Here is a 6,880-nt window from a genome sequence, read left to right as displayed (position 1 = left end):
GATCCATGGCCCCGAGTCTCTAAGGAGCTTTGCTGTCCGGGAACATGTCACCAGTGCTGGGGGGTGACAGGCATCCTGAGTGGCTCCACTGAGAGGTGTTCTGGGGAGCTGGCGCCTGGGGCCCCTAGACCTCTCCCCATGCGCCTCTGCTGACTTTGCTGGGTTCTTTGCCCAAAATAAACCAAAGCCATGAGTCCTCCTAATGAATCATCAAACCTGGGGTTGGTCTTGGCTACCCCCATCCACCTAGCAAAGCAAGGTGACCATTGACTCTTGCCAGCTTTCCCTCCCTTGAACACAGAAGTGCCTACACCATTGTTTTCTACAAAAAGGTGCCTGTTACCAGCACTGACTCTCACCAGCTTGGCATCTAGGACAACTGTATACCACCGACAACACGCATTACCTTCTATCTCTTTCCATGCGGTTGTGCCTCTCCCTCCGCTGGGACCTGCCCCGTGGGGGCCCGCTCTGCCTCTGCTCCCCGAGGGCGGCCTGGGGCGACTCCACCGACGGCCAAGCACCCTGCGCTGCTGTGGAGCCTTCACCCACATTCCGGAGCTCTCCAAGGGTTCTTCGTTCTATGTTTGTGTCCAACTGACGTATCCTACTCCGACTCCCCTTATTTATTGCTTGTTTACATAGCGCTTCTTCTTTGCAAAAGAAGGAAAAAGTGGTATTTTAATTTTTTGATTCTTCTAAACTTACCCTCGTGAATGCCGAATACATTTTTTGGTATTTTCGATCCAAGATATAATCATGAATGGGTAAGGAGCACACAGAACCAAACAAGAAGCACTCCAAAATTCCATACAAACATCCGGCACAAGGCTCTAGGTTTCAAACTATACAACGGAACATAAACTAAATTAAAACACCCCAGAGGGCTTTCCTGGTGGCGCAGTGGCTGAGAGTTCGCCTGCTGATGCAGGGGACACGGGTTCATGCCGCGGTCCGGGAAGATCCCACATGCCGCGGAGCGGCTGGGCCCGTGAGCCATGGCCACTGAGCCTGCGCGTCCGGAGCCTGTGTTCCGCAACGGGAGAGGCCACAACAGTGAGAGGCCCACGTACCGCAAATAAAAAGCACCCCAGGTATTATGTAATCAATACAGCTTATACAGCAATACAATCAAAAGTCCCCCTTTTAAATCAAGACCCATTTTAACTGTCATCTAGGAATAAAAAAACCAAGAAGTTGTTTCATTTTTCTGATATTCAGAAGGGGAAAAAAAAAACAAACCTAGAAATAGTTTCTCCAAAAGATTTTCTTGATATGCAATTATTCTCAGATGACAACTGATATTCTAACTGCAATGCTCAGAAGAGGACAGAACCTAAGTGGTTTAGGATTAAACACGCCCTCACCTGACAAGTGAGATTCCCCCCACAAAAGGAGTCATCACGTCATAGCTTTGACCTGTGCTACAGAAATATGTCAAATTTCTATCACAGTACAGCAGGCGTCTAAGAAGTACCTGTGGTGATGTGCATTCCCGAGGTACCGTACAAAGCCAAACCCTCTACGATGAAAGAATCACTTAACACACATTTCAGAATGGTGATAACTTTGCAAAAGACATAGAGAGGAATTCACAAGTATTGGTAATATTTTGGTTCTTCAGCTGAGTAGTCAGTACAGGGACTATTTTAATTTTAACCTCTATACCTTACAAATGCTAACATATACTTTCGCGAGCAATGTCATAAGAACAATGGAAAATTAATCACTGGCGTGGGAGAAAGAAGGAGAGCTCCATCCCTACCCTGTCTTTATCAGCTCTTGAAAAGCTTAGTGTAAGCTGTGTTATTGTTGGATAACTCGAAAAAGAATGTTTTCCAGGAAAAACGGATTGAGGGTTAACGTCAGGGGTAAGCAAAGTTTGCCTTCAGAAATTTCTTTCTTTCTAAGACTGTCTGTATCACCTTATGGCCTCTTGCTCCCAACTCAAGCCTTTGCCCATCTGCAGATGGTCCCCTAAAGCTCTGAGCGGATTTCAGACTCCTGCCTCACTCATGAAGTATGAAATAAGAGTGAAAAAAAAACCCCTAAATTTGCTGTCAGTTAACGAAAATGTACCTAAGTCTATCATGTTTCTGTTTAAGGAGGTTACTGTTAGGAAAAAGCAGCCCCTAAACTCAACGTTTCCAGGCCAAGTATAAACGTGATGTTCAAAATTCGCAAGGATGTTCCAAGTGAGGTGACTGAGCAGAGGGACAGAAGGATTCCTAAGATGCAAGCAGGCTTCCGAGATCCTTTCATTTCTTTATAAACCACCTCTCTCCCCTCCCCCACCCGTGGCCAAAAAAAAAGGGGGGCAGAGACATCAGGCAGGAGGAGAAAGCAGCTGCCAGCTTCTGTTTTATCGCTTACCTCCTACTTTAATCCGAACCTGCTCAGGCAAAGCTTTGTTTCTACTACCCAAAGTCTGTTTAGTGGATTCAATTTACTTCAGATGACAGAAAGAAAGTGCTCTCGGCAATCCAATATCCTGATGCTTGGTAGCTTCAAGTACAGAACGTGAGTTACTACAACTCTGGAAAACAATGAAGCAACAGGAACGTTATCAACGGGTGACAATCTCCTCTCTACGCACAAATAAAATGCACTTTAATAGAAGTAACGTCAAAGTTATTCACATGAACTTGAAGAACTTTAGGTGCACTAAGGATTTTTAAATATCCCCGAACCACATAAATACTCTCGATTTTAACAAGTTATCGAGCTCAATGAAAGACAAAAACAGCCTTGGGACCTAACTAAAATACAATTTATCCATTTAACACAAAAGAGCAAAGCTTCGCAAATCACTTTCCCTACCTGTGTTTGTGAAAGATTAGAATTTCCACTAGTAGAGCAACTATTTGCAGTAAACAGAGGGTATGTAAATTGAAGAGCAGTAGTTGCAGCAGCTGTTTTATTTTTCACTGATGTTCTGCATTTGTTTTGTTGCTGATGAAGTGGAACATTCATTAATTCGGATGGATGGCGAATAAGAGTTACCAAACTGCCAAGACAAAAGAAACCCAGAAACACATGAAGAGTATGTGGCAGGTAAGTTTCCTGAAACACCACAATCACGATCACACTCTAATGGCTAACATTTGATTTTCTGGATAGGAACTCAAATCTGTTACCATGAATGCCCCCCATCATGGAAATCTCTACAACACAATTATCAGCTAGTGTCGTAGGGGACAAGTTCAAACTTTCTTCCTCACATTGGAAGGTGTGGCTGTGTGTCATCTTTTAGTTACACCTCCCTTCCCATTACACTTCTGACACCAATCTCTGTGTTTTTTTGGCCATCCTCCAAAATCTGACGACTATGGGCAAAATGGGGAAAACTACAGGGTGGGGACAGACAGAAAGCTGAGGAGACACCCTAGCAGACAGGCTACTCCTCTCCGATAGTTGTTGCTGCGAGATCACTTATGGGCTGGCAGTCTGGCTGAAGGATGAAGCTGCATTTTACACTCAAAGCCTCACAACATGACGTCTGTCCTCCCAGGGGATGCATCTGTGCAAGATCAGGTCAGCCTCAACCTGAGTCAACAGAAGGGGAAGCAGAGGTCTCTCCTGACATTTAGGTGGGTGATTTGGGGACAAAACCTTTGTTCCTCAGGAACACGTGTGCACTTACCTCAACTCATCTCTCTTCCACATGCAGACGCAGAGCGCACACCGCAAAGGTAATGCTGCAGGCTGTGTACTTAATATCTGCTTGCTGTGCCTGCACAGAGCACACAAACTTTCAGCTCAGCCTCCACACCCACTGAGGTCTGCTCCCTGTTAAGATGCAAGCTGCAGTGAGGCCGCTGGCCTCTGCAGAAAACCCGGGTCTACATCCAGACCGAGGCTGGTGCTTCTCTGCACAGGACCCTGGTCTACACCCGGACCCAGGCTACTGCCTCCCTGCAGAGGCCCCTGGTTCCACCCGGATACGGGCCGGTGGCCTCTGCTGAGGACCCTGGTCTACACCCAGACCCACGATGGTGCTTCTCTGCAAGGACCCTGGTCTATACCCGCACACAGCCTGCTGCTTCTCTGCACAGGACCCTGGTCTACACCCTGATCCAGCCGGGCCCGCTCCCTGGGGGATGCACCCACTTGTTGAGCGCCATGCCAGGCTCGGGGGGATCCGCACCGCGCGGGGCTGGCGGGGGCTCGGCTGCTATGCTGTTGAAGCCGTCCTCCAGGCGGACGCGCACCGCCCACTTGGCCCGCACCTCGGTCGCGCCCTCCACGTTCTCCTTGCCGGCGCCGTCGGGCGCCTTGGGTCGGGGTGCGCCGGCGCCCGGCCCGTCGGCGCCCGGCGTCTTCTCGGCGGCGCGGGGCGCGCCCGCCTCGCTCAGCAGCATCATGCGCAGCTCCTGGAAGTCGATGTGGCCCAGGCACTGGTTGGCGCCCGCGAAGCCACCATCGGCCAGCGCAGGCGGCACAGCACCGGGTACACGGGCGGCGCGACCCCGCCGCCGCGCCCACGGCCGCAGCGAAGCCCGACGCCGCTGCGCCCGGCGCCGCCGCCGCCAGGAAGCAAGAGTTGACGCGCGTCTCGAGCTCGCCGTCGGCCGCCGCCGCCTCCATGTGCGAGTAGACGATGTGCTGCAGCTGCATGTACTCGATCTCCGTCATCTCCACAAGGCTCAGCTCGCTGGTCCTGAAACTCAGCCCCGCCTCGCCGAGCGCCGCGTCCGCGCCCTCGGGGCCCGCCGGCCCGCCCGCCTGCGGCGGCTCCTGCTGCCCGGGGCCCGACATGCCTGCGCGCGCCAAAGGCGTGTGGCGCGCGGGCGTGACGGCTGGGCCAGGCCGGGTGGTCGGGTACGCACAAAACGACGGCCGCGGCGGGGCTGCGCCGCCCGACCGCAATGGCGGACCCTCCCCGGACCCACCCCGCCCCGCCCCGCCCCGCCCCGCCCGGAGGCCCCACCCCGAGGGCGGGCCACACCCACCGCCCGCCCCGCCCCCGCCGCGGCGCCCCGTCCCGAGCTGCGCGCCCATGTTGGGGACGCGGGGTTCTGGTGGCGGGGGCGCGGCGCGCGGGTCCAGGCCGTCCACGTCCAGTGCCTGAGGGGCCAGACCACCCGGGTCGAGTGTCCGCAGGGCCGGGCCGCCCGGATCCCAATGTCCAAGGGGCCAAACGCCCGAGTCCAGTGTCCGAGGGTCAGACACACCCGGGTCGAGTGTCCGCGGGGCCGCCCGGGGCCTGGCCGGGTATCAGGGCGCATGCAAGAGACACCTCTCTAGGTAACGCTTCACCACCAGTCCACGTATCCACGGGGTGCCCTGCGGTCCCCCCCTTCTCGGGACACGAGGCCTGCAGTAAGCCCGAACAGTAGACAGGTGAGACAGCGGCCCCAAATACAGGTGTGACAAGGCAGGCTGTACGTAGGTGAAAACTCAGGCAGGTAAATCAATACACGTGGTGCACGGTTCCTCCTACAACCGGCAGGGCTCGTGTAATCAATGCACTGGACAAACACTGGCCACTGATGAGCTGGAATGCACGTGCCATGTGGGTTCATCCTTTTAAAGTGCGCTCTTCAGTGGTAGTGTGTTCACATGCCATCACCACAACCAGTTTTCGAACATTTTCATCACCCCAAAGAATCCCATACCCATTAGCACTCCCTAAATACTAACCTTCTTTTTGTCCCTATGGGTTTGCCGACCCTGGGTACGTCCTATAAATGGTTATCATAGAATACGTGGTCTTTAGAAGAATTAGTTTTGCAGGCTCAAAATGATGACTGTACCCACCTCTCACCCTTACCCCCATCTCAACCAGTGGCTGTTTTCTGTATGGGAACCACGTGCTTTAAAGAAAGGCCTGTGATTTAGGCACAGTTTTCTTCCATCAGGCTCTGAATCGCTCATTCTGTCAGAGCTCAGACATCTATGGAGTGCTATTCATTTCTTCTGCAGTCTCTTTTCTTTGAACAAGGTAAGATCATCCTGCACTTCCCTGGAGGACCAGTGGTTAAGACTCCGTGCTTCCACTGCAGGGGGTGCAGGTTCAATCCCTGGTAGGGGAACGAAGATCTCACATGCCACGTGGCACAGCCAAAAAACTTTTTTTAAAAAAAGGAAAAAGACAAAATATATATAAATTTGCTTTTCTTTTTGTCGACTTAATATGTCCCCAGTAGGATAATGATGGACCACTTACTCAAGAAAAGGTATCAGGTGTGGGGGGGGAAAAAAGAGCACTTTTTCTCACACCTAACATAAAAATTAGTTTCAGATCATCGAAATACCTACATTTAAAAAGAAAATTATACAACTACTAAATATATAGGATGATATCGATAAAATCTTTGAGAAGATTCTCAGCGTGACATCAACACAGACCGTAATGTGCACAGGCTCGCCCTGGGGATCTTGTTTAAAAGCAGATTCTAATTCAGCAGGCCTAGGTGGGACCCGGAATGCCACCTTTCTAAGGAGGCCCCAGCTGACGTGTGTGCAGCTGATCAGTTGACCCCACTTTGAGCAGCAAAATCACGCAGTATGGTGAAATTTACAATGTTTAAAAAATAAAATAAAATCAAGATTATATGCGACTTGGTTTTTCGCTTATTGGAAATAAAGACCTTTGGCACCTACATTGTCTTCTGTGTTTCTTGATTTGGGCGGATTCCTTGCAGATAACAGTTTTTGAGCCCTCTTTTATTTAGACATGAAACGTGAGAATGATCTGGCTTTAGTGGGACTTATTTCATAAATAAAATGTGAAGAAAATATAAAACATGTTTTTTTCAAACTCTAAACGTGGCTCCAAGTGGTTCTGGTGTAGCCCTCCAGGGGTAGCCCTCCTTAGCTGAGGACCCTGCCAGCAGTGGGGTTAAGGTGTAGCTCAATCTAGACTCTCACGAGGTCC

At 51.2% G+C, this 6,880-nt stretch overlaps 1 pseudogene across 1 annotated transcript; it reads right to left on the bottom strand.

Moving 5' to 3' along the window:
• Positions 1–402: 402 nt before the first annotated feature.
• Positions 403–4,758, bottom strand: LOC307053571 (transcription factor-like 5 protein; annotated as a pseudogene). Its single transcript has 4 exons — positions 4,111–4,758; positions 2,821–3,007; positions 2,374–2,536; positions 403–653 (listed from the first exon to the last, which is right to left on the bottom strand). The product of its transcript is annotated as a transcription factor-like 5 protein (transcript).
• Positions 4,759–6,880: the final 2,122 nt, after the last annotated feature.

The sequence above is a fragment of the Hyperoodon ampullatus genome (genome assembly GCF_949752795.1).
Source record: "Hyperoodon ampullatus genome assembly, chromosome: 5".
In the NCBI taxonomy this organism is placed as follows: domain Eukaryota; kingdom Metazoa; phylum Chordata; class Mammalia; order Artiodactyla; family Ziphiidae; genus Hyperoodon; species Hyperoodon ampullatus.
This window is presented reverse-complemented; position numbering and strand designations above follow the sequence as displayed.